Genomic DNA, 26,900 nt, shown 5'->3' on the forward strand with positions numbered 1-26,900 from the left:
ATGTAAATAAAATACTTGATGTTTTCAGGGTTTAGAAACAGTGCATAATGTTTCCTGTGACTTTCAGTATTTCATTTTATGTAGAAGTATATTGGTCAAAAATGCACATCTGAAGTGGTGCAACTTGTTTCTGGCCTAGCTGTAAAGCTTGTTTTTATCTGTCTAGTTGTTTCCTAATCTGAATATGTCCTTAGGAAAAATAAGTAGACATATTTTTTGATGGACCATCATATCATTGTGATGTCAAAGCAGAAAATAAGTTATGATGTTATGATTCCAACTCAAAATACAAAATGCTAGAGGAACGTGGTGCCCACAGTTGATGAGGTTTTTACCTTGTAAGCTCCTGCAACTAGATGTAATGTCATATAAAAAATATTTGTTGTACAGTGTGGCCCATTGCTTCTCATTACAGTAAGAACATGCTATATGCTGGTAGGTTTGGATAATAACACTTAGTATTTATATAGGGCTTTATATTTTCAAAGCACATTACTAACCTAAATCCTCACAACTCCCCCATCAGGTAAGTTAGGAATCACAGAATCATTTCTAAGCATGTGTGTGTTTGTGTGTGTGTGTGTGTGTGTATATATATATATATATATATATATATATATATACTTTATGATAAATTAAGTTTTTCCTGTTCTCATGAGTGAGCAGAAAAAGCAAGAAAAATGTTTGCCAGGATTTCCAGGTCAACTAGTGCAAGGTGGCATTTGTTTAGTCATCATCTATTGCATTTACTTTCATTAAGTTGAATATACTTTACATAAAATTAAAATACCTGACTTAAAAAAATTAAAACATTCTTTGACTTTTGAGAAATTATCAGGAAACTTTTAGAAACTGAACAGCTTGGTACTACATTTCCCCCCCCCCATACAAGCAGACATCTCATTGACTGTGTGAGGAGCTGGGTGCATTTTAAACATGATTTGAAATAAGATATGTCAAGTTTATATGAAATTGGTTTACCATTTTACATATGCAAAGTTAATGCGACTAATTTCAATAAGATTGGGAAATAAAGTTTCTAAAAAGATTTCGTTTCAGTGGTGCCACCAGGGTGAAAGTAAAATGCAGCTCTTACTGGTATGGGATCGCTCTGGCCCCCCCCAGGAAGAGCCTCAGGTGGAAGCCTCAGCTTCCCCCAGCCAGTCCATCTGTGCTCCCTGGCCTGTGCCACCCAGGGCTCCAGCTGCGATTTAAAGGGCCCGGAGCTCCGGTTGGTGGCTGGAGCCCTGGGCCATTTTAAATCACGGCCCTGGGGCAGCTACTTCTTCACCCCCCGACTGTCGGTGGCCGGGGGTGCAAAAGGGGCAGGGACATTAAAGCGCTGCCCCTTTTGCACCCCCCTCCCCATTGGCAGCCCTGCTGGCAGGGACCCAGTGGGGCCTCCAATCGGGGCGCAAAAGGGGAAGCAAAGTAAAAGTCAGTGGTAGGGGCTGGTACTGGCAGTTACCTTTTACCGGTATGCCGTACCAGCTCCTACCCTGTTACTTTCACCCCTGGGTGCCACCTTCTTGGGTGGACACGCTTAAGTCAATGTAATGGCTCATATCAATTTAACTTATTTTGGTAACAAGCTCAATCTCTACAGCTCCTTCTTAAACCAATTTAGGGTCGCACCAGTTTAAATCAGTTTAGAAACCAATTTAGTTAAAGTGGTGCAATTTTTGTCTGTAGACAAGATTCAAGGGGGGAAAAACAGTCGTGTGAAATGTGGATGCTTTTTTCCAGTGATAGTGGGATGAGGCATTAGAAATTCAGAGAAATCAGCAGTTCTGTCTTAACCTGCAAGTAGACTTGAATCCTTAACCCCAAACTGAAAAAATTTGAGCAGTTAAAAAAAAAAAAGAGAGAGAGAAATTGAGCTTTGTCCTTTTAATGACTGTGCTTCACTGCCAAATACTTAGTGTGTGCTTGTGGTTTGCTGACAGTGTGAGTGGTCAGTGACTGACTGAAGCTGATGGTTGCAGTAGTTGCTTCTAAACAGCAGATACTGTTACAAGTAAACAATTATAGGTATGTATTTTGTCACCACATCATTATTCGTCTTTTCTTTGGACAGCTGGAAGTTGTTGGCTGAGACACACTATCAAATTTGGTGTATTCTGTATTTTAGTAGATTTCTGAGAAACCTATTCTGCTATTCAAAACTACAAGAAAAATTTTATACTGCCCTGTATTAATACTCTGTCAATTCTTTTAATTGAGTTACTAGGACTCTTACTTATATCTTGAAATGTAAGCTGTTTATTTAATGTTATGTTTTTATAAGTCTGTTTTGTTATGGGAATATCTGTTTTGAAATTTATGTTTTCTTATCTTCAGCAATTAGAACAGCTCATGAAGGATATTTTTGGCATGTACCGTTAACGCTGCTGGCTTCTTACATCAGTTATATTCCAGGCTTGTTAAAGTTTTTGGAGACGGGAAGGCTTGGGATTTGTCATGGTGGAGTTTGCTGTGAGGTTGATTGTAGTCCTTTTAGAATTAATATTTTTGCTATTTCCTTTTGTGAAAGTGTGTAAATATTAAATTAGGTATTGTTTTGTAAAAGTAATTGGGGAAAAGGGAGACAGAAGAAATTAAAATGCCTTATGGAATAATTGGATTCATCCAGTGATCTGAAGCTCAGGTACAAAGCTCAATGAAGTTATAAATGCTGCCAGGGAATTAGTTTAGTTATTTCTTATAATTTATCAAACATAGTATTCTCCATATTTGTACATGTGTCCTTTCCTTTCTACTATTGGCTTTTTCAGAATATCTTATACAGCTTACTTTTTTTAATTCATGTGAGATGACATGAGATTTTTCAGTTGCTGTAAGTATGAATCATAGAGTCCTTATGCTTGAGAGGATGCTTCTGACTATATTTAGGTCATGTTTTTATAAAAAAAGACAATATATTATTCCAGAGGAGAGAGATTTCCCGCATCATTGAAACACTTTTTCTTACAGTAGTACTTTGGAAAGATTATAACTTTTCGGTTTCCAGGAATATCTCTGGGTTTTGCTGCTCCAGACTTTTTACATTCTAAAAAAATGTTTAGTAGTATGCCCATAGTTAAATATATGTGACAAAACACGTTTTATGTTGTCAATTATTTATTAATTACAAGATTGATTTGTAGCCCATTTAAAGGGGTGACTTATCTTATAAGACACAAACTATTTTAGTATAATAGAATTTTAAAGGATACCAAAGCATTACTTGGGCAATTAGTTGGTGTATTCTTTTCTCTCAGATCAAAGAAATATGACAAAGAATACACCAGAAATAATTATAAATTCAGTTCTTAAAGCAGCACAGAATGCAATGGTTAAACAATAGTAAAGGCTTTTCAGGATGAGTCCTGAAATTTTTGATATTTTGGTGAATAAGATAGATTTAACTCAATTTCCATTTGTGTGCAAAACCACTGTTATCTCATGTTCAGTTTTATCTATTAAATTAGAATGTTTGATTATGTCATTTAAAGTTCTAAGAATAAGAACATGGAACAAATGTAAGCATCATAAATGCAGCCACTTGAGTGTTTAATTAAGAAAAGAAAAATTTTCCTCAGAAAAAGTGAGATGAGGAACTCTTAGTCAAAACTATGTGTGCTGTTTTATAGTCTTGAAAGCACAAGAAAAGAGAGAGAGGAAAAAACCCCCAAACAAACAAACTCCTGACAGGCCAAGTCCATCTTAGAGTAAATTTTATTGACTTCAATGGATTTACACTGTGGATGAGTTTGTTCCATTGCTTTTAATGTTCAAATTATAATAGGTTCAGATTACTGTAAACAAAGACTATACACAACTTTAAATATAGGTGTTCTTAAAATACTTGTCTTTCTAGGGATTCATTTAATAACTCTCCTTTTATCTGAGATTTATTTTCTTCATCCTCAAAATGACCTTCAGCCTATTCTTGTATGCCTGAGTCAAACAGTGGCAAGACTAAAAATATTTTATCAAGAATATTTCAGATTGTTTGTAGAAGGGACGTTAACTGAATGTCAGCCAGCTCTGTTTAGAAAGTCTTAATAAGGAAAGATTATTTTGAAAGCACTCTCATTATCACTGCATTGACTTTGAGTTTATTTGTAAGCCTTATCTTTTCCATTACTCCTGTTCTAAGAGGTTTCCAAATACAACATTTAAAATGTTAAAATTTAAAAGCAGAATGAGTGAATTTTGATCTTAAAACAGTAAACCTCTTCCATAACTATCCAGATATACTATACATTACAGCATAATTTAAAATAAATTATATATGAGATAATGTTATAACTGTCTTCAACATGTACAAGTCTGATGATGTAGCTCTTATCAGGGTCCTTAACACAAAACACTGCCTTCTAGAAGTAATAAGATATATGTAAGAATACAGGTCTCTTGAGAAGATTGCCTTTCAGGTTTTCTGGGAGGTAAAAAATAGACTTCAGCTTTCCCAAATTACAGCCACATCACGTACATATTATGTATAATGAAATGCATTTAGAGGGGCAGGAATATATGTACAGTAAACAAAGTACAGTTTGGAAACTTAATGTAGTCTTAGGTTGTGTTGAGATATTAAAGGCATTATTAGTTAATATTGCAGTGTGTGAAAGCAAAGACATAGGTACTTTCTGGTAGTTCAGATATCTGTAACCTTAATCTAGAATAATCAATATATATATATATGACCTGTATAAATAGTCCTCATATAGCATAAAGCAGATCAGTCCAATTTCAAGCTGTGCTTGTTTGTATTTGCAAGGGTGTTGGGTGTTATGTTGCCCAAACTCAAAGACTAAAACATGTTTTTTTAGTTCAGATAATTTATTTCAGATTTTAAAAAAATGAATAAATGAAAATACTTTGAGGAGAGGCAACAGTGCCGTGATGCCATATTTTTTACAATGCCTCCACAATGGGACTCCTGTTCTGGGGCCCACCAAAATATATAGGATAAAAATGGTATGGAGTTTGATTCTTTTGCCTGTATTCATTCTGGGCCTCTCCAAATTCTGCTGAAGTCTGTAGTCCTAACTTTTCAAACTTGGGCATATTTTTAGCAACCAAATCCTGCTTTTTGAATGCTGAAATGGGCGCTTACATGCTTAAAATAAATATTGGGGGTTCTTAAATGCCAAAAATGCAGATTTGCACCTCTGAAGGTATTGACATTTAAAAGCTGCAGTTGTAAATATGTAAATTATTATCAAGTTGAAACCAATATGGCAGGTTTTCTTTGAACTCCTAAATGTAAGGTATTACTGAAACTACATCTCCACAAGAAGTATAAGACTGTTAACTCAGCTCTTGTTGAATCTCCTTCCATGCTTGGAGACTCATACACATATATGTGACATTCCCCAGGGAACAATCTGGACTGTTGAACATACTGCTCTTAATTCTCTATCCTGGTGTGTCTTTTACACTGCTTTGTTTTCAGAACATCCATTCCTGGTCTGCTCCCACAGCCTTTAGTATGCAGATTCACTCCCAGTCAAATAAGTGAGCACTCTGACCAGTAACTTACGAATTTCCAACAGGGCAACAAATGGAGTTTCCCTCACACTTTAATCCAAACTCACTGATTAAGATAAAGCAATAAGATATGTTTATTAACTACAGAAAGACAGATTTTAAATGATTACAAGTGGTGATACATTAAAGTCCAGATTGATTACAGAAGAAAATCAAGGGTAAAACGCAAGCTAATACCTAACTTAACATGCTAAGCAAAAGGTTTTGTCTCACCATACACTCTGGTAAATTTCAGAGGCTGGATCTCCTTTCAGCCTGTGACCCCTTCCCCCTTAGCTCAGTTTTTTGAGAGGAGTTGATGTCATGAGCAGAGAGAAAGAAGAGAGAGGTGAAGTGGAGGCCACTGTCTCTATATATTTAATCCATTTGCACCTCTTTGAGGGTTACCCCCAGATGGGGTGCAGGCAACAAGTAGTCTCTTGTGCATGTGAGGGTTGAACCATCCCTATGATGAAATGTAAATGTATTGTTTACAGCTTCCCGTTGCTGGAGAATGCTGCTCCATTGCTGGAGAATGGCTGCTTAAGCCTGTGATAGCTCTTTAACACCTGGCTGGAGTGCCAGTGAGTCTTTGTCTGTGGAAAAACTTGTTTGGGCCTGCTTTACTTAATCTTGGAGCATGTTATAACAATGTTATACAGTAGAATCTTGTAACTTTACAATCAATACTGATACACATTTTACCAGGGCAACAATGTTCATCAGATTATGACATTTCAAGATGCCTCACAAGGCACACTTTTACAAGAATAGGATACATTTTGTACAAAGTGGTGACCATAATAGTATATACCATCAGAATGAATAATCCTATTAACTGCCTGCATGTAAGAGAATAGAATCCTATAACAAAACCCCCCGAACATTGTATGGATCAGTAACTGAAAGGAGAGAAATCAGAGGTGCAACCTTACAGTCCTCCCGTCCACCTCTGTACCCATTGTATTATAGTCATGTACTGTTTTCATCCATGTCTTCTCCCTTTTCTTTGCTCCCATACCTTCTCTTCATTTAGAGGCTGTTGTTTCTCCTTTCCTGTTGACATTATGCTTACCTGAAAGCAAAAACAGTGTGAGGTCACGTTGTCAGTCATAGCTTGCTCTGCCATTAACTTGTGATGTGAGCTGTCAAGTTACTTCAGGTATGTCAGTAAAGATTCGGCTTCTTTGGTGCTGTCAATGGTCTAAGCTCCTCTATAGACCAGGTGTAGGTGTATTAACATTGTGTCATCAAATCCTGTTCACAGCCTGACATTCACCTCTCTGATCCGAGTTTCCATTTGTAAAATGAGGACAATACAATATTTGCTTACTTGTTTGCAAGCCTTTTTAAGATCCTCAGCTGAAAGTTGTTATAAATGTGTGTGTATTTGTGATACTTTCTCATGGTGCCCAAAACCATAAGTCATCATGTAACCCCCATGCTTCAGCGAGAAAGAGATTTGCTGGTGCTAACCTGGGAGACAGCTCCCTGTCACCCCCGGCTGTTAGCTACTCCAGACAAACTTCTCAGGACTCTGCCAGCTCTTACTTTTCCTTGTAGGTTAACACTCTGTGTACTCCAGTTCCTGAACGTCTCAGGAGCATCCCCCTGTAATATCCATCCTTTGGCACTGGACACTTAGAGAAATTACCAAGTTCACTGTCTACAAAGAGACAGTGTACACACCAGCCTGTTTGGTTCAGCTGATTCAGTTAATATTACAACACTGAGATAAATTTATAATAAAAGCATGAATATATTTATTAATAAAGAACAGTGATTTAAGGGATACTGAGTAGGGATAGTGGAAACAGAATTGGTTATAAATAAAACAAAAGTGTAACATGCTTCTAAGAGACTAAGCATAACTTTAGCAGGCTGGACACCTGCGCAAACAGTTTCTCACTTGCAGTCCTTTTGCAAGCTTTCTGATTTTCAGTCAAATTAGGATCCACATTTTTCATGAATCACTCCCCTCTGCCAAGAGTGTTCCTCAGCAAAATTTGATGTGATACCTTAAAAGACACAGTTTATAGATGAATACTATGACAGCAATGTGTTAGGTGTAGTGGTTTCTCAGGCCTGGTAGGAGTTGCTGATGTAGAGTAATGAACCACCAATGAAACTCTCTGTCTCAGTATTGCATGATTAGTCATTTTTCCACTTGAGTGAGCAGATAAAGATTGCAAGGAAAATGGGTTTACCCATGTTTAGCAATGGCAAAAATGTTTTTGTCCTTACCATTTGCATATGTGCTTTTCATCCTCTTAATGGTACAGAAGAACATCATCTAAGAAATCTGCAAAGAAGCAGTCACAGCAGGATTTAAAACTCTAAGGACTGATTATGCAAACCTTTACGCATGTAAAGACCACCTACATAGGTAATGGTTTCCAGGGCTGGATCATTAATGCCTTTGTTTGAGATACTCTACGACTGGAATTAATAATACCATTCCTGCCAATTGTGAAAGCGAACTTTCTTTAAATGGTTTTTATGATAAAGGCAATCACTTGAACAGACAGGATCCACTTAGTAAAACTATATAATTTTTTATTCCCAAGATTGGGATGGGTTTCAAATAAAATGGATTTTATGAAGTCAAGAGAATTTGATTTGTAACTACATCAGATACTATGCCTTTTAAACAAGATTATTTTTATCAAGTAGAGGATCAGTTTAGCAGGAATATGGAAATTGCCATTGCCATTCTGGATCAGACACTTAATTCATCTAGTCCAGTATCCCATCTCCAACAGTAACTAGCATGAGATGTCTCCAAGGAAGGGACAGTTGAGCACCACAATAGGCAGATGTGGAATAATCTGCTTCTCAAGTGAGTCTCCTCTAACTCCTACTTGTTGTAGATCTTGGGCGCTGAAGCATGAGAATTTATATCCCATGAAGTTTTTTTGGTTTTTAATATTTTCTGTGATAGCTTCTGGATATTCTTGATGTCCACACAAATGTCCAATTCCTCTTTGAATCTTGATGAGTTCTGGGCTTCAAATATTGTGATGGGTTCCCCCTAAGATACCACCTGGAACTGGGGTACTACTAGCCCTCTGACTCACCAGCCTGGGCTCTCTCTCACAGTGTGGTGTTGTGACAAGCTGTAGATTGCTCCCGGTCTTACACTCCCATCAGCATTCACATAGGCAGGGACACACAGCTGCAGTTACATGCAGGCACCGACCAGCCACTGCATGAACCAACAATAAGGAGGCTACAGCCAAGATAACCCCCAGTTCCCCAGGCATGCACCTCTCACTGGAGTATAAACCCAAAATTATACTGTCTTGCACTACACAGGGATCTGTACAGTATAAGCTCATAAATAGTTCACCTCTCCCTCAGTGTGGAGGAATATACAACAAGCATGGTATTAACCAAGCTGAGATTTTCCCCAGACACATCAGTCAAAGGCACACAAGTTTAGATAAAGCAAAAAACAAGTTTATTAACTACCAAAAGATAGATTTTAAGTGATTATAAGTGATAGCAAACTGATCAAAGCAGATTACCTAATAAATAAACAAAATCACAAACTAAACCGCAAGCTAAGTAAAATACTAGAAAGATTGGATATGAATATGCAGTTTCGCACCCGGGCTGATGATACAGGCAGTCCACTAGGTTTCCATACACAGGATAGAAATCCTTCCAGCCTAGGACAAGCACTTCCCCCAGTTCAGTGTTTGTTCCTTAGGTGTTTCCAGGAGTTCTCTTGTGTGGGGAGTGATGCCCCAGATGATGTTACACCTCACCTTATATAGCTTTAACATATGGTGGGAATCCTTTTGTTTCAAAAACAGTTCCCATCCAGTATGTGGAAAAAGACAGGAATCAAAATGGGGTTAAGTGTCATGTGATCTGGTCACATGCCCTTGCTGAGTCATAGCAGCCATTACTTACAGGCTGTCTAGAGTGTTTGCAGGAAGGCTCACCGGGTGGGGGATAAGCTTCTTCTAAGGCCTGTTGTTTTTCCTAATGCCCCATTACCCTGCATAGGCCCTTCAAAATCGGCTGTCTAGGCTTGAAAAATTTGGCCTTGTGGGTGTCACCCAGGTATAATCGCATTTGAAATACAGATACATAGTCAGCATTCATAACTTCAGATACAAAAATGCTACATGCACACAAATAGGCTAATCATATTTCAGCAAATCATAACTTTTCCAATGACAACTTACATGACCCATCTTATACATAACGCACCATAATTATGTCATAATCATATCATAATCATACCCCCAAGATGAATATGGGGTGTAGTGTCACAAATATAGCCTCTGACAAATGGGTTTCACAGTCTAATTATGCACTGTGTGAGAAAGTATTTCCTTTGATCAGTTTTGAATTTTCTGTCTTTCAGTTTCATTCAATGTCCCTGAAGTCTTGTATTTTTGAGACAGGAGAATAGAAGTTCCGAAACAATCTTCTCAATTTCATTCATTATTCTGTATACTTTGGTAACGTCTCCTCTCTAAAGTACATAATCTTGATCTTTTCAATCTCTCTTCACTAGGGTTTTCCATGCCTCCTTCTCATTCTTGTTGCTGGTCTCTTGACTTTCCTCTAATTCTGCAAAATCCTTTTTGAGATGGGGGTGACCAATACTGAACACAGTATTTCAGATGAGGGAAAACTCCTGATTTATAAAATGGTGTTATAATTTCTTTATTATTCTCCATTGCATTCTTTATCCATTTTAACTCTTAATCTACACTTTTTTACAGTAGCTTCACATTGAGCCTAGGTCTTCATTGAGCTGTCTTAAATGATGACCATATCCTTTTCTTGAGCTGACATTTAATTTAGAGCCTAGTAAGGTAGTACACATTTCCCCCTCTTATGCACATTGTTACTCTATTTTAAACTATTTTTGACAGTTAGTTTGCTAAGTACATTACTGGTCTGTAATTCCTGAGATCATCCCTAAAGCCTTTTTAAAATATAGGTGTATAAGATTTGCTACCCTCCGGTCATCTCCATTAGCCGTTTTTAAAGAGTGTGTGCATATTTTTTCTAGCAGTTCAGTTACTTCATTCTTAAGGTAGTTTAGAACTATTGTATACCATCTGAACCTGGTGACTTATTTTGTTTGTTTAACCTTAATTTGTTTCAAGCACTGTAGTTTTCTTATTTGGTAGTTTGAGTGGAACATTTTATAGTCCATCAAACAGTATCAGTGTTTTGTTAAGTTTATCTTGATTGGCACTGGCTATCGGTTTAAAACACAGAAGTAAAATATACATGCGATCAGACTTGGAATGAAACTTTTATTTGTCAAGTAAATATGGATCCAGGAAGTAGATTTGTACATAACAATAAGCTTGCATGGGGAAAAGTGTGCTCGGTTGGTTGGTCTATTTTTTCGGTTTGCAGATATGCTTGTGTATGGTGTCAATATCTACCCCCACCCCTATTTAAAAAAACTTCCATAATACTAAACAGATATGTTATAATGGAGGAATCCCACTTTTAAAAATACATTCCAGTTTCAAGTTTGTGGGCTACTTATAAATTGTCTTCCCAGTCTTAACTGTTGCTTAAAGTTGTCTAGTCCTTTAAGGATCAGGTTCATTCAAATTTAAAAACATGGCAGAAGCAACACAGTTCTTACTGTTAGCTCCAGAGTCAATTACATTTCTGTTGTTTGTCTTTTTATAGTAATTAAGAGTGGGAGAACACTAGAAAAAAAATCAAGTATCCTCAGACCCACACCCTCAAAATATTATAGCTGCTTGTTCTTCACAACACACCTTTAATCAGATGGCTTCAAAGATGTAATTACAAAAACTGTGCTTAACATTACACCTTTGATGTGAGCAACTATAGTCCTGATACACTTGGTGAACTGGACACAGAAGAGCTAAATGATGGATTGGTGGATTTGCACAAACTTGTTGGAGCCCAGACCCATATAATAAGCATTCCAAGAAGTAAAGACCTTTTTTGCTCTGGGGTAACCACACCAATGTTTCAAACTTAGGGTAAGCTTCACTAGTACAAGTCTCTTTTTACACCAGTGCGGTGTGTCTATGCTCGGAGTTTGCATCAGTGTATTTGAAGTGGCTGGCTGCAGCAGTGCAAAACTTGCCAGTTAAATTAAGCCCTATGTAAGGCATAAAGGGCAAGGATTTCCCTGCACCCCCTCGGGGGTGGAGGCTGTACACTCCCCTCTTCTCTCCTCTGGATTTCACCATGAACCCCCACCCTAGTGGTCAACTAGTTACATGCAGTGTTGCCAATTTAGTCAATTAGAAATTTGATTTGAAATTGAAACATTAATACACACTTTTAAAAAGCATATATGATAGATGATAAAATACATGTACCTCAAAAAGCATAATAGATTTGAAAGGTATGAAGAAAGATTAGCTTCCTCACACAGCTATTTTTATGACCGTGTCAGTGCATTCATTTTGGTGATGTTGGCCAACCTTATAATTTCAAATAATGATTCGTAAGCAAGGTCTGAATGAGCTCTCCCCTGACAGCTACTGATGAGCTGGGGGTGAGGGGAAAGGCTTCAGGACCAGACTATATTTACATGAACACACCCACTCTGCCTAGGTATCCAGCAGACAGAGATGTGTTGCCCAAGTGATCAGTTTTCTCTGGTGTTGGATTAATTAAATGTTGTTGTTGTTTGAGTAAAGGGCAGCAGAACTGTGCTTAGCCTGTCATGATTGAGGGGATCACCCTCAGTGCTTAATTTGTGCCAGGGCTGAAATACCAGTGGTATTTTGTGCCTGGTATCTCTAGGCTTGGCAGTTCATAGCCCCTGGACCTCTGGGCTTGTCACTTCAGTGGTGAATGTAAGAAACTTGGTCACCCTCACCTGAACTGACCTTGCTAAGCAGGGGGCTTTGATGCCAGATCCCAGTGGGGGAAACGGGGACAGGTGTTTTGCTTGGTAGTGTGGGCTCAGCCTAAGAGTCACAGGCACTATTTGACTTGCTCCTCTCCCCTGTTTAAATATAGAGCTGATTAGGTTCCATAGAGAGTCCTTTGGTTTTTTTTTAAGTGACCACTAGAGCTGAAATCACTGATGATCAGGTCTAAGTGCTTAGTCCTGCTGCAGGACAGTGTTTCTGTAGACAAGATTGCCCAGCCCGCACTAGCAGTGAGGTTCCATCACTGAGAGGTGAAATCACGAGAGCTGGGTAGAACCTCAAGAAACAACTTGCAGAGGTCACAGTGGCAGGTGGCAGCAGAAGTTGACAGCGCAGGGCCATCAGCGATGCAGCAGTGGAGTGAATGGTTGTATGACGAATAACAGCGGCCAGAGTGAGCAGCTGGAGCGAGTGCGAGTGGCTGAAAGAACGAGCATGGTGTCCTCTGTCCCCCCAACCCCCACCTGTGAACCTCTGAACTCTGGGTCTCCACTGACCAAGGGCAACTACTATAAGTGGGGTGCAGTGGAGGGAGATGGGAGAGGCACATTAAAGGAATATTTGTTTGGACTATATTTTAGTGACTTTGCTTCAGAATGCTAGATTTGTGAGTGGGAAACTTCTATAAATATATGTTTCCTAGTAGGCCAAGATTTTTAAAATGCATTATTTGCCAAGGTCATTATCTCACATCATCGCTATCTTGAGCGGTTGTTATCTTGTGGAGTTTCTGTGCTAAACATTTTTATTTTTATATTATAATTAATTTTTTACATAAGAATGGCCATACTGACTCAGACCAATGATCCATCTTGCCCAGTATTCTGTCTTCCAACAATGGCCAATGCCACACGCTTCAAAGGGAATGAACAGAACAGGCAATCATTGAGTGATCCATTTGCTGTCGTTCACCCCCAGCTTCTGGCAAACAAAGACACTCTGAGCATGGTGTTACATTCCTGCCCATCCTGGCTAATAGCCATTGATGGACCAATTCTCCATGAAGTTATCTAGTTCTGTTTTGAACCCTGTTACAGTTTTGGCATTCACAACATCCCCTGGCAAAAAGTTCTAAAGATTGACTGTGTGTTGTGTGAAGAAATACTTCCTTTTGTTTGTTTTAAACTTGCTGCCTATTAATTTCTATTGTGTTATGTGACGGAGTAAATAACACTTTCACTTTCTCCACAGCAGTCAAGATTTTGTATATCTCTACAGTATCATATCCCCTCTTAGTCATCTCTTTTCCAAACTGAAAAGTCCTAGTCTTTTTAATCTCTCCTCATATGGAAGCTGTTCCATACCCCTAATCATTTCACAAAAAGAAAAGGAGGACTTGTGGCACCTTAGAGACTAACAAATTTATTTGAGCATAAGTTTTCGTGACCTACATACACCTCACTTCATCGGATGCATTCAGTGGTATTTTCCACTGAATGCATCCGATGAAGTGAGGTGTAGCTCACGAAAGCTTATGCTCAAATAAATTTGTTAGTCTCTAAGGTGCCACAAGTACTCCTTTTCTCTTTTTACAGTGTAACACCCATTGTTTCATGTTCTTTGTGTATATAAATCTCCCCACTGTATTTTCCACTGAATGCATCCGATGAAGTGAGCTGTAGCTCACGAAAGCTTATGCTCAAATAAATTGGTTAGTCTCTAAGGTGCCACAAGTACTCCTTTTCTTTTTACGAATACAGACTAACACAGCTGCTACTCTGAAACTAATCTTTTCAGTTGCTCTTCTGTGTACCTTTTCCAAATCCAATATATCTTTTTTGAGATGGGGTGACCAGAACTGCACACGGTATTCAAGATGTGGGAGTATCATGGATTTATATAGCAAAAGTGGAGGAGCTTGGTTTGCTAGGCCGATCAGCAAAGCCAATGCTGACAACCTACGTGCATAGGCTTCAGAACACCAAGCCTCTGGACTGCAGGGACATGTAGAAAGCCTTAGAAGCCAGTCACTGTAAAAGCCAATTTTAGAAGTATTTAATGAGGCTTTTGAGAATGCTCTAAACACAAACACAGTTTATGTGAACAAACTTGGCTTTCCCATCATAATTTCTATTTAAGCAAAAGATACCACACATTACAAACTGAAGGCCAATATTAAGTCCTGAAGTTGGACACTAGTTCCAAACAAGACCGGCAAATGCTCACTATCTTTCTGCAAGAAACTCAGCTGACTGGTTAAAAGCATGTGGTGCAACAGTGAAAGACTCAGCAGTTGAAGGAGTGAAGGACTCTCTCACCACATTCAAAAAATGTGCGTACATGGCTGACGAATGTGCTGATGCAAATGGTAATCAAGTATTAAGTCATTGTGGTTATCTTCATGTCAGTGGTAGGCCAATGGATGCATTTCTAGATGTTCAGGTTATGGAAGACACATTGGTCTCATCTGAGATAACCCACATCTTAGAAGATTGCAATGCTTGTAAATGGAATCCCAAACAGATGGCTGTTTCTGCATTTGATGGAGTTGCAAACTTCTCTGGAAGACACGGTAGAGTACAAGTTTTGCTCAGAGAAAAGTGTAACCCTAACCTCTTCTGTACACACTTAGGAGGCCATCTATTCCAACTAGCACTAGTATGAGCTGCAGGATCTTTAAAAAGTCATTTAAAAAGCTATCTTTGTTATACTCTTTTTTTCAGTAAGAATCCAGAAGGACTGAATGTCTTGGGAAAAATAGAAGATACACTGGGACTGAAGTTCAAATTAGTCTAACCTGGAAAAACCTGCTGGCTTTCTCATGAGCGGTCTTTGGCTATTGTCTTAAAATTACTGCAACTGTTACTACTGGCTTTGGAAAGAATCTACTGAGATGGGACAGATCTAAGTAGTGAGGCTGGTGAACTATTTTTGCTACTAAGTTCAGAGTAGACTATCACCATTCTCTCTCTTGTAAGTCTACTGACGAAACCACTTGGGTTATTAAACAATGCCATCCAGGCTTCTGCTACAACAGTAGTAGATCTTTGTCCAGCAATAGAAGCTACACTTGGATCCATTGAAAATGTACTGGAAGAAGCAAAGACTTTGGTCCAGAGGTTGACTAATGAAGGCACTTATATTGAATCCATATGTGAAGAGGACAAGAAGCGTTTGTTAATCCAGCTGAAAAGGTACACAGACTAGATTCTTATAAATCTACAACAGCAAATTCTGGATCCTACTCAACGTCTGCCCATCTTTTACAGATGCCTGTTTTATAAAACACCAACGGTTGTGTGGAGTGAGGCACTACCAGTAATGGGGCTGCCATGTGATCAGGACAGAATAGAGAATTTGAACACAGAGTGGAATGTCATACAATGAACAAATGAAGATTTGACTTCAACTTCTTTATCATCACTAGTGGTTTGACCCAATCTTTGTGCTATGCTTCCTGGGTTGAAAGAAGTAGGAATACATCTCTTGCTACTCCCAGTCCCAGCAGCTACAGTTGAGCATTCTTTTTTCTCATTGAATAGAATTTTGTATTCTGAAAGAAGTAGCCTTCTGCTTGATCATGAGCATATCACAAAGAACTGGAAATACCAGACACATAAGAAACCACCAAAGATGAACACACTGCATTCAAAAAATTCATTAAGGAAGTTGTGCAAAATTATAAGAAGAAACCAAGAAGTATTTAGATATAGTGCTTCATAGTAGGCTTGAGTAACCAACTTCAATTTCTGTGATGATTTTAAAATATGAGTTAAATCTAATAAAATGGTCAAAACATTTTTCATTTTTTACTGTGGTGCCATACAACCCACCTTCGCCTTCACGGTTTCACCCCTTGTCGGCTGTTATCTTCTGTAAATTCAGACACTCCCCCTAATTTCAATCCTGGGTAAAAACATTGCATAAAGCAGATTAGTTGGGTGAAATGTGGAAATCTTTAACTTTACATTTTGATATGAACAAAACCCCAAACATCTTAAAATTGGTTAATTTCATTATCAGATCAAATTTGCTCTGAAATGTAGGTATTTTAGTATACAACACACACTTTTTTTCCTTTGAAGTTCATCTTTAAACATTACTCTGAGTGTTTGCAAACCAAACTTTGCACCATTTTCATAGTGAATGAAAACTGACCAGAAATTTAAAGTAAACAAAAATGAAGTTGATTCCCTTTTTTATTTCCAAGATGAGAAATAAAAAGAAATCAGAAATAGTAAATCTTAATGTTGATGTTTTAAATTCTACTTTCAGTATTTTTACTAGCATATGTAGGGAAATTTGTTTATTTTTAACCTTAATGTCCTTTTAAAATTATACAGTGCTAAAATTAAAACCCACATCCATCCTCCATTTTGGCTTATTGGAAGAACATGTACAAATTCTTCACTGTAAAACTAATAAATACTAGGTATGGTTTAAACATATTCAACATAAGCATTATGGTACAAGAATGTAGAGGCTTTAGTAACACTGAGTTGCTCACATTTGTTTCCTGCTTTTTACTCAGTTTTTCTCCCTTCCTCTTTAAGAGGAAAACACACACACACACACACACACACACACACACAAACCCTCTTCAAAATTACTTTATTTATATGCTCAGTTGCCTAAAGAATTTTGTCAGTATGATTTTAAAAAACAAAAACAAAAAACACAATACCTTTTAGCTGAGTTGCCAGAATAGTGGGATATGGTTTCTTTTTAGCACAGAGGGATTCTGTCATATTACTATAATGCGCTGTGATGTTGATTTGAGATGGTTGATAAAATAACTATATAAATTGTAGGGTTTTGTTGAAATGATTCTTTCAGAGAATTTTGTAATAGAGATTCAAGGTCATATCATAAATCTTATATGCATTTCCAAGGGAGTTCTTGTCATGGGACTAAAATCATGTTTCCCCTGCAGTCTTGATCTTCTTTAGCTGATAGGAGGGATTTGCAGCATTGGCAATAAGTTCTGCTGGTTGCTGGCTGACTGCCAAACCAAGGCTGCTGTTTCAGACAGCAGGTCTCTCTCTTTTTTTCTCTTCAGCCTTACATGTGCTGTCTTTACAAGAAGGATGCACTGCAGGATTTTATTTCTGGTTAGAAATGAGAGAGACTCTTTTCTTTTTAAGGAGATGATTACATTTGTAATTTTGTGTCATGTGATGTCATGAGGGTGTTGGCTTTTAGGAATTTCAGGAAGAAGTAGTCTGATATGCAGTCAGAATTTTAAGACCTTTGAATATGCACTTGGTTTCTCTTCAGTTATCTTCTGAACAAGTCTACAGATGTATGTTTGTACTTAATTTTTTGGTAAGGAATATGGAAACACTTTAAGTGGATACAATACATGAAGGCAATGTGTAGTCAGTCTCTATTTTCAAACTCTGTTCCTAAACCAGGATATCCTTTCTACCTGGTGTCAGACAGGTATGTACGTGTTTTCAGTTTTCATTCTGTTAATGGTCTTATGTAAAACTGTACAATAGTGCCTGACTTGCTAGTAGCAATTTTAGTGGTTGGTTGGGTGACTGAAAATATGTTAAATTAGAGAAATAAGGAAATGAAATATTAATCAAATTTGCATATGCTTTATATATGCCTGATCTATGATTGATTTTTCAAAATCTGTTTTCATTTTAAGCAAGAAGTTTATTTTAATGATCAGGATTTTATCTGAGGTCTTATGATTACACTAAATGTTTTGAAATCAGTGTTTCATGAACAAATGAAATTGTAGCCATAGAAAATTTTTCCTAAATGGTTCATGTATTTGGATCATTTATTGGAAAGATAAATTTCGGTATTGCTGAGAATTGGACTGTCATGCACACATTTCATGATCACATGAAACAATTTCTTAGTGAATTACTCCTTTATGCTAAATAACGAGTTCATTCATGTTTGTAGTTATGCGTATAAAATGAGACAGTTTACAAAACGTGCATATGTAAAAAGGTGGTGAATGCTGATTTTCAGATGATCTCTTATGATGTACACTGTTTAATGTTTACATTTGTCATACATCTGATCAGTTTGACCTTTTTCACAATAAGTCCCAAAATAACTTTTGTCAGACATACTGTAAGATTCAATGACAGTGAAAGAACTGAAGTTTAAAAAGTCATTATATTGTTATTCCTAATACTGCAATATACCACAGAACAATTGGAGTAAATGTGTTGCATTCTCAACTTTTGATAGTTAAAATACCTCAGGTTTCTGGCACACCTTTCTAAAGGAATGCGACGTCTTTGTTCATTGTGTCTGTTTGAAGTCTCTGCCTCTTCATGGTTCAAGAATGACACAAAGAGTGAAAACTTGAGTTGAGCCAAAAATACACATCTTTTTGTAGTGTATTTGAAGAATGGTGTAGGAAAATAAGTTAATAATTAATTTGTTCATTTTCAGAGAAAGTACCTTGCAAATAGTATAAAATGTTCATTCAAACAGTGGTTTCTGTTACAGTGTCATTAGGAATAATGTTAAATAGCATTCACAAGCAGAAAACTACTTAATGTGTGAATCTGCATATTGCCTAGGAAGCAGAAACTTGAAGATTTAGGGTTGGTCTACACTACAGCTCACATTAAGCTAATTATGTGAGTGTATGTACTATGGCCTTGCTCCTGCCAATATAAGTGCCCTACTAAACCACGAGAGGCATAGGGCTTATGTTGGTGTAGTTAGGGCAGGGGTCTCAAACTCAATTTACCTTAGAATCATAGAATATCAGGGTTGGAAGGGACCTCAGGAGGTCATCTAGTCCTACTCAAAGCAGGACAGATCCCCAATTTTTGCCCCAGATCCCTAAATGGCCCCTCAAGGATTGAACTCACAACCCTGGGTTTAGCAGGCCAATGCTCAAACCACTGAGCTATCCCTCCACAGGGACAGTGCCAGTCCTCAAATCCTCCCAGTGGGCCAATAATGTCAATCATGCCTCCAGAACCTACCCCCCCCCAAACTTGGCCCCCCACCTGCCTAAGGCTCTGGAAGGGAGTTTGGGTGGGGGAGGAGTTCTGGGACAGGGGATTGGGGTGCAGGCTCTGGGAGGGAGTTTGGGTGCTGGGTGCAGGCTCTGGGCTGGGGCAGGGGTAGGGGTGGGGTTGCAGGGACTGGGAGGGAGGAGGGGGAGGGGCAGGCTCTGGGATGGAATTTGGGGGCGGGAGGGGGTGTGTGGGAAGGGGAGGTAGTGCAGGCTCTGGGAGAGAATTTGGGGGGAGGAGGGGGTATGTGGGAAAAGGGGTGGGGGTGCAGGCTCTGGGAGGGAGTTTGTGGGCTGGGGGGTGTATGGAGGGGATGCAGGCTCCGGGAGGGGGCTTGGGGGTGCGCGGCTTATCTGGGGCTACAAGGTGGGGCGGGCTGGGGGGCCTCTGCACACTGCTGCCCCTGGGCACCACCCCTGAAGCTTCCCATTGGCCGCAGGGGCGCTCGGGGTGGGGGCAGCGCGTGGAAGCACAGCCCTGTCCCGCCCTGGGGCCGCAGGGAGGGGCTGGCAGACATGTGGAGCGAGCTGGCAGACACTGCTCAGCTCCACTGCGCTGCCAGGACCCTGGGACATTGTAAATTGCCTGGGTGGGAGGAGTACCCGGGGGCAGCAGGTGAGGCCAAGGGAGAGACCCAGCCCCAAAACTGCTGGAGCCCCATGAGCCATATTGGGGAGGTTTGCAGGCCGGGAGTTTGAGACCCCTGAATTAGGGCGATGTAGTGTCAGTGTAGATACTGTGGGTTACTTACATCTGCCGTTGGCTGTAATTCTTGTCAATTTCATGGCTCCAGAGCCAGGGTAGGTGGGGGGGGGGCTTCAGCTAGTGCCCGGTGGCACACTGGGCTCCTTGCTCCTAGCCAGGCAGCTACCTGGGCTCCCTGCTCCCAAGTCTGGCTGCACCCACCGGGATCCCCGCTCTGAGTCCAGCTGAGCTAGCAGGGAGCCAAGAGCCCGGGCAGATGCCATGCTCCTGGTGGGGAGCAGAGTACCTGGGTGGGGTTGGGGAGCAGGGAGCTGAGAGCCCAAAGGGACAGCCAAGCTCCTGGCAGGAAGTTGGGGGCAGCCGGCTGTGATGGGTTGGATGTGATGGGTTGGATCACAGAAACCTCCTTGAGGTTGCCAACTGATGTGCCAAGACTACTTCTGCCCCTGCTTTCCCTGCCAGCTTGGGACTCCAGCACCCTGTCTTGCTGAGCCAGACACGCCAGTCTGCTCCAACACAGACCCAGGGTCTGAACCACGTGCCCCAAAGCGGCAGACTTAACTGAAAGCAGGTTAAGAAGTGTTCCTATCTTTAACACTCAGATGCCCAACTCCCAGTGGGGTCCAAACCCCAAATAAATCCGTTTTACAGCTTATACAGGGTAAACTCATAAATTGTTTGTCCTGTATAACACTGATAGAGAGAGATGCACAGCTGTTTGCCCCCTCCCCCTCCCACGCCAGGTATTAATACATACTCTGGGTTAATTAATAAGTAAAAAGTGATTTTATTAAATACAGAAAGTAGGATTTAAGTGGTTCCAAGTAGTAACAGACAGAACAAAGTGAATTACCAAGCAAAATAAAATAAAACACGCAAGTCTATGTCTAATACAGTAAGAAACTGAATACAGATAAAATCTCACCCTCAGTGATGTTTCAATAAGTTTATTTCACAGACTGGATGCCTTCCTATTCTGGGCACAATCCTTTCCCCTGGTTACAGCCCTTGTTCCAGCTCAGGTGGTAGCTAGTGGATTTCTCATGATGGCCGCCCCCTTTGTTCTGTTCCACCCACTTATATATCTTTTGCATAAGTTGGGAATCCTTTGTCCCTCTGGGTTCCCAACCCTCTTCTCAGTGGAAAAGTGCCAGGTTAAAGATGGATTCCAGTTCAGGTGACATGATCACATGTCATTGTAAGACTTCATTACCCACTTGCCAGCCCACAGGTATATGGGAAGATTTACAAGTAAAACTGCCATCTACAGGTAATTGTCCTGGTTAATGGGAGCCATTAAGATTCCAAACCACCATTAATAGCCCACACTTTGCATAACTACAGTAGGACCTCAGAGTTGTATTTCATATTTCTAGTTTCAGATACAAGAGTGATACATTTATACAAATACAGTGGAGTTGCATCTTACACGGGGTTAGGTTCTAAAGTCAGCGCGTAAGGTGAAAATTGTGTATAGTCAAAATTACCCTTGAAAATCCCTTATATCGCCCATAAAGTACAGTACATCAGTGGTGAGCTGGAGACAGTTTGTGCGAGACAACCAGTTCTAAAAGAGCTTGTAAATTTAACAACCGGCCCAAAGTGATGCCTTAGGCGCTGACTCCGTGGGTGCTCCAGGGCTGGAGCACCCACGGGGAAAATTTGGTGGGTGCAGCTCCTCTCCGCTCTGCCTCCGCCCCTGAGTTACGCTCTGTCCCGCTCTGCTTCTCTGTCCCCCCGCACTTCCAGCGAATCAGCTGTTTTGCGTGGGAAGCCTGGGAGGGCTGAGAAGTGGCGGCTTTGCGCTCAGGCCCAAGGAGGTGGAGGTGAACTGGGGTGGGGGGGGCGAGAGGAGGGCTGCCCGTGCTGCAGCAGGTAACCCGGGGGGGGGGAGGGGCAGGGGCGAGCAGGGGAACCGCTCCCCGCCCCAGCTCACCTCCGCCTCTCTGGGCCTGAGTGTGAAGCTGCCCCTTGCTTCTCAGCCCTCCCAGGCTTCCCGCACGAACAGCTGATTCGCGGGAAGCTGGGGCGGGGCGGTGGGGGCAGAGAAGCAGAGCGGGGCGGTGCGTTCAGGGGTGGAGGCGGAGCAGAGGTGAGCTGGGGCCTGGCGGGGAGCTGTCGGTGGATGCTCTGCACCCACCAAATTTTCCCTGTGGGTGCTCCAGCCGTGGAGCACCCATGGAGTCGGTGCCTAAGGCACCACTTTTGATGGGAGCGGCTGCATAACTTGTTTGGGGCCAGGAGCACCAACCAACACTTCCATTAATTTTTTTTGTTTGTGGATAAGAAGGAGGGCTGCAGAATAAGTCACAAAGCTGTAATTTTGTGAATTCAAGACAAAAGAGTTGTACCATGTGCCTGCACAGTTGCTTCAATATTCAGAGGTGCAGGCCATAACTCGTCATAATACAGTGTGCAACAAACAACCGTTTACATACAGAGTGACATAATGATAACTGCATGGAACCAATAACCTCAAATGGAGAAGAGGGAGGGATTGACAGAAGAAGTAGAAGATAAAAAAAAAAAGGTTCACTTCTGCTGTTTGTTTGAAGGTGCCTCTCTCACCTGTGGTCAGCCATCCAATCTAAGCACTTGAAATAAGCTCTGGGAATTAATCAGTAGGAATGTCCCTTACAGACAGGTGTGGCTCAGCCAGGGGTGTAACTTTGACCTCTTAGTCGCACCCCACATTCTGGACTAGTCATGAAGGGCCAACTTTCTTATATGGAATTAAGCACATATTGTGTTTCATGGTATAACCTGACAAGATTGGGATGAATTTAAATGTGTGAAATGTAGTGAATTCAGCCAAATGGCAGTTGACAGCTACCCAAGAGGTGACAGGAAGAGGGGAAAGATAAATAAAAATATTTGCTGCTTTTATGGCATTGAAAAATCTGCTTCACTAATTGTAGTTCATTACTTTTCAGGAATAGTGTGTGTTCGTGTATCTTTAGTTTAATTTTCATGGTATTATGTACAAACAGTCACGTGCCTTGTCTGGCAACCAAAAATATATCTCAAACAAAGAGATAAAATATCCCACTAGCAGAAGCAACAAAGTAATGTATAATGCAGTTGTGTAGTTTTGCTTCCAGGGAATAAACGTTAAATACATGCTGCTCTCTGTGAACACAAAATAATGGGAAAAGCTGTTAAAGATGCAGCATGTTGCAAGAGTACTATACCTAAAGTTTGTTCTGATAGCTCAAGCATATAATCAGTGTGATTGAGAGATGATACTTAATGTGTGGGCTAATGTGATGGTTCCTGTGGCAATTACAGCAATTGTTTACCTGGAAAAGTAGTCTTAGGTAAGAATTTATTTTTAACTGTCTTCAGTGTGATCAATCTTGTCATTTTTTAAAAAGAGGTTGAACATGTTTTTGTACGTTAATATTTTTGTTTATTTTATCTCCCCCCCCGCCCTATCTGTTGTGTGCCAGTTGGAAACAAGCAGAGCCAGCCCCATTTGAGCTGGCAGCAATTTGAACTTATCAGTAAATGTTCTGTGGTTGACCAGCGGTCTATAGACAAAACTTTGAAACCATTTCCCTAGTTTATGCTACACCTATGTTTAAACAAAGAGTAGTTATGAAACTTTGCTCGTGCATAAATATTTTATCCAGTTTAACCTGTGCTGTATTGTATTAGGTGTGAAGTAATGCCTTCATTAGCTCTGAGTTTAGCTTTCTCTGTTGCTCAATCCTATTACCTTCTGAGTCCCTAACTTCTCTTTCCATAATTCAAAGCATGGGTTAGGTTAAAACTGACTATAAGGGTGTTTTCATGATTAATGAAGTTGCAGATTGCAGCAATTCATTATAAATCATTCTGTCAGAAAGAAGGAAGTCTGGCAGAAAAATGAGCTTTATAATGGGGTCTTCTATTCATGAACTGTTCTTAATGAAGAAAACCAAAATATATTGCAAATGGAAAATGTAGAATTTTTTTCCTCTTTAATTGTTTGATACCTGACACACTTAGGCTCTGCTTTTACTTGCAGAACTTTGGAAACTTTTCTTCTAAAGACCTTGATCTTGGCTGCCAAAGAATCTTAGTTAAGATAAGTGGTACAGTATTTGGCTTTTTTAAGAACCAAAACATTATTTCAAAGGAATGTTAAACCATCCAGTGTGAGTAAAGTATAAGAACTCCATAATGTGATGTTGAGTTGCTTGTACTCATTTTGCATGATACAGAGAATTTTATTATATAAAGGTAACTTAATTCTGTTATACTTCTGAACCATTTTGCATTATTTCTGTTGTTTAGTGGAATTATTAAAATAACTATTTTTTGTGAGTTTTGTACCAAAGTTCTTCAAGGGTGTTTAAAGAACTGTACACAGAATATTTCCAAAACAGCAGAGTCCAAAAGAAGGCTTTTAAAGAATGGAAAGTTCAGAGTTTTATATTCTTTCTATTTCTCTTTTGTCTCATATCAGCCTGCTGATTTGCTTTTAGAGCTGTAATTATTTTCCCTTTAACCGTATTGCCTCCCAAGGTACATGCTCTAGCCACCATTCTTTCAAATGGAAGATGATTGGATGAGACATCCATTGTAGCCCATCAGTACAATTTCTTAATGGGCCAGTTAGGTGTCTTCTGAATAGTGCAAAGTACTCTGTATTGCTGAGGGACTGTGAAAGTGTTAGATCAGCTGGCCCTGGAAGTTAAAGTGACTCAGGAAATAGAACCTGAATCTACAGCATGGCCAACCCAGAGCAGTACTTTTAGGATACTTAAAAGGATAAATCTTGAGTTCTTCTTTGAATGTGTGTCTCTATGGGTGCTCCACAATAGTATGCATGTGTGCCTATGTGCTCTCGACTGGAGAATGCAAAGCAGTAGCTGTGGGCCTATGACTGCACAGAGCAGCACCTTGTCCCTCCAAATGAGGGCATATAGGAAGGAGTGGGCCTGCTGCCTCTCAGTTCCTTCTCAACAGCCTGCAGTTTGAGACTGAGAGATTGCATGTCCATTGATTCTACAACTACCCACCTTTCTTAGTATATCATTTATTCTTAAAATTTGCTAACTTATTTTATTTAGTTTTATATAGATGTGTTTATGAGGGGGGTTACTCCCCTGCCCTTTTTGTCTCCTCCTTTGGTTCACAACTACTTCAGGGTATGCCAAAGGTCTAAGCCCTACCAGACCTGCCACAGGTCTTGTCCCCAAGTAATGAGCATTTGGGCTTTCACCCATGTCCCATCTGAATGTAAGATTTGCATGGAATTTAAAGGCAGGTCTTGGAAAGATGTAGAGGCTAGATTGAAGATCCTTCCAATTCACTAGCCCCAGTGGGGTCCATTTCCCCCTCCTGTACGTTGGCCCCAGAGTTCACTGGAAGAGGCTTCTATTCCAACTATTTCCTAGTTCCAAAGAGGGGTGGAGGGTTGAGATGGCTCCTCAACCTGAGAAACCTGAAATATCCTTTGAAAGCACTTCAGGATGATGATGCTAGCCACTATAATCCATCCCTAGATCCAAGACACTGATTCATCATCTTTGACTTCCTGGACGCTTACTTTCATATACCTATCCAGCCATCCTACAAATGTTTCCTATGCTTCAAATTAAGCTCAGACTGCTACCAGTACCAAGTCCTTCCCTTTGGACTCTCCACAGTCCTGAGGGTTTTTACAAAGCTTCTCTCGGCAGTGGTGGTCCATTTATGTCAATCGAGCATAGCAATATTCCCTCACTTCGATGTTAACTCCTCAGAGGTCAATCAGCTCTAAAGGTCTAGTTGACAATCTCCAGGGCTCTAGATCTTTTCAGTGTCTGTGTCTTCACATAATTAGAAAGAAGTCTACATTGACCCCAGTCGAAAGAATAGACTTCATTGGAGCCATGCTAGACCCCCGACTGCTCTGTTCAGTCTAATCTTGACAATACAACACAGCCTGCAAGGACCTGGCTTCAACTCCTGGGCCATATGCTGGCATCTACGTTCTTCACATCTCATGCAAGACTGCACCTCAGGTGCCCTGAGAGATGGATGAAGTCTGTTTACACCCCAAACAGACACAGTCTCTCCAAACGTGTGTCAGTACTTCAGAAAGTTCTGGATTTTCTCAGTTGGTGGAAGGATCCACTGACAGTCTGCAAGAGAACCCCTTTCTCATATCCCCCATGCTCAAAGATCATTACAACAGGTGCTACTTCTCTGGGATGAGGGACCCTCACCTCCAAAGGGCTACAGCCAAGGACAAGTGGTCCACACAAGAGGTCACGCTCCACATCAGCATTCTGGAGCTGAGAGCAGTTTGTTACATTTGCCAATACTTTCTTCACACCATACAGGACCACTCTGTAAGGGTAATGCTTGACAACAGGGCAGCAATGTATAATATCAACCGACAAGGTGAAGCAAGATCCCAGTCCTTACGTGCAGAGTTACTATGGCTGTGGAACTGGTGAATTTCTCATCAGATAGAATTTGTTGCTGTCTTAACTCCCAGGTCTTCATAATACAGTGCAGACTCCTTGAGCAGAGACTTTCTTCAGGACCACGAATTGGAGCTCAATGATTCTTTTCCATAGCATGTGCCAAACCTGGAGTCTTTCAGAAGCAGACCTCTTTGCTATCCCAAACAACACAAAATGTTGCTTTTTCAGTTCCAGAGGAGGATTCAGCTGCAACTCATTGGGAGATGCCCTGATAATATTATGTCCCTGTACCCTACTGTATGCTTATCTGCCTCTACTTATAATCTTCAAGATCTAACTTAGAAAACAAGGGTTATCCTCATAGCACTATCCTGGCCAAGATAAGTGTGGTACTCAAGCCTCCTCAGTCTCTGTGGCAATGCCTCTATGAC

The 26,900-nt window shown here is 40.3% G+C and overlaps 1 protein-coding gene and 1 long non-coding RNA gene across 5 annotated transcripts in view; one reads left to right on the plus strand and one right to left on the minus strand.

The window, feature by feature from the left end:
* Window positions 1-26,900, plus strand: part of PLEKHA7 (pleckstrin homology domain containing A7) — a 275,644-nt gene that overhangs the window by 79,898 nt on the left and 168,846 nt on the right. The gene's annotated exons all lie outside the window — the stretch shown is intronic.
* LOC311522265 lies at window positions 6,402-17,135 on the minus strand. The gene is made up of 3 exons (XR_014712092.1): window positions 17,047-17,135; window positions 16,196-16,268; window positions 6,402-6,592 (listed from the first exon to the last, which is right to left on the minus strand). It is a non-coding gene; the product is annotated as an uncharacterized lncRNA (long non-coding RNA).

The sequence above is a fragment of the Lepidochelys olivacea genome, assembly GCF_965140295.1.
Source record: "Lepidochelys olivacea isolate rLepOli2 genome assembly, chromosome: 6".
Lineage (NCBI taxonomy): Eukaryota > Metazoa > Chordata > Testudines > Cheloniidae > Lepidochelys > Lepidochelys olivacea.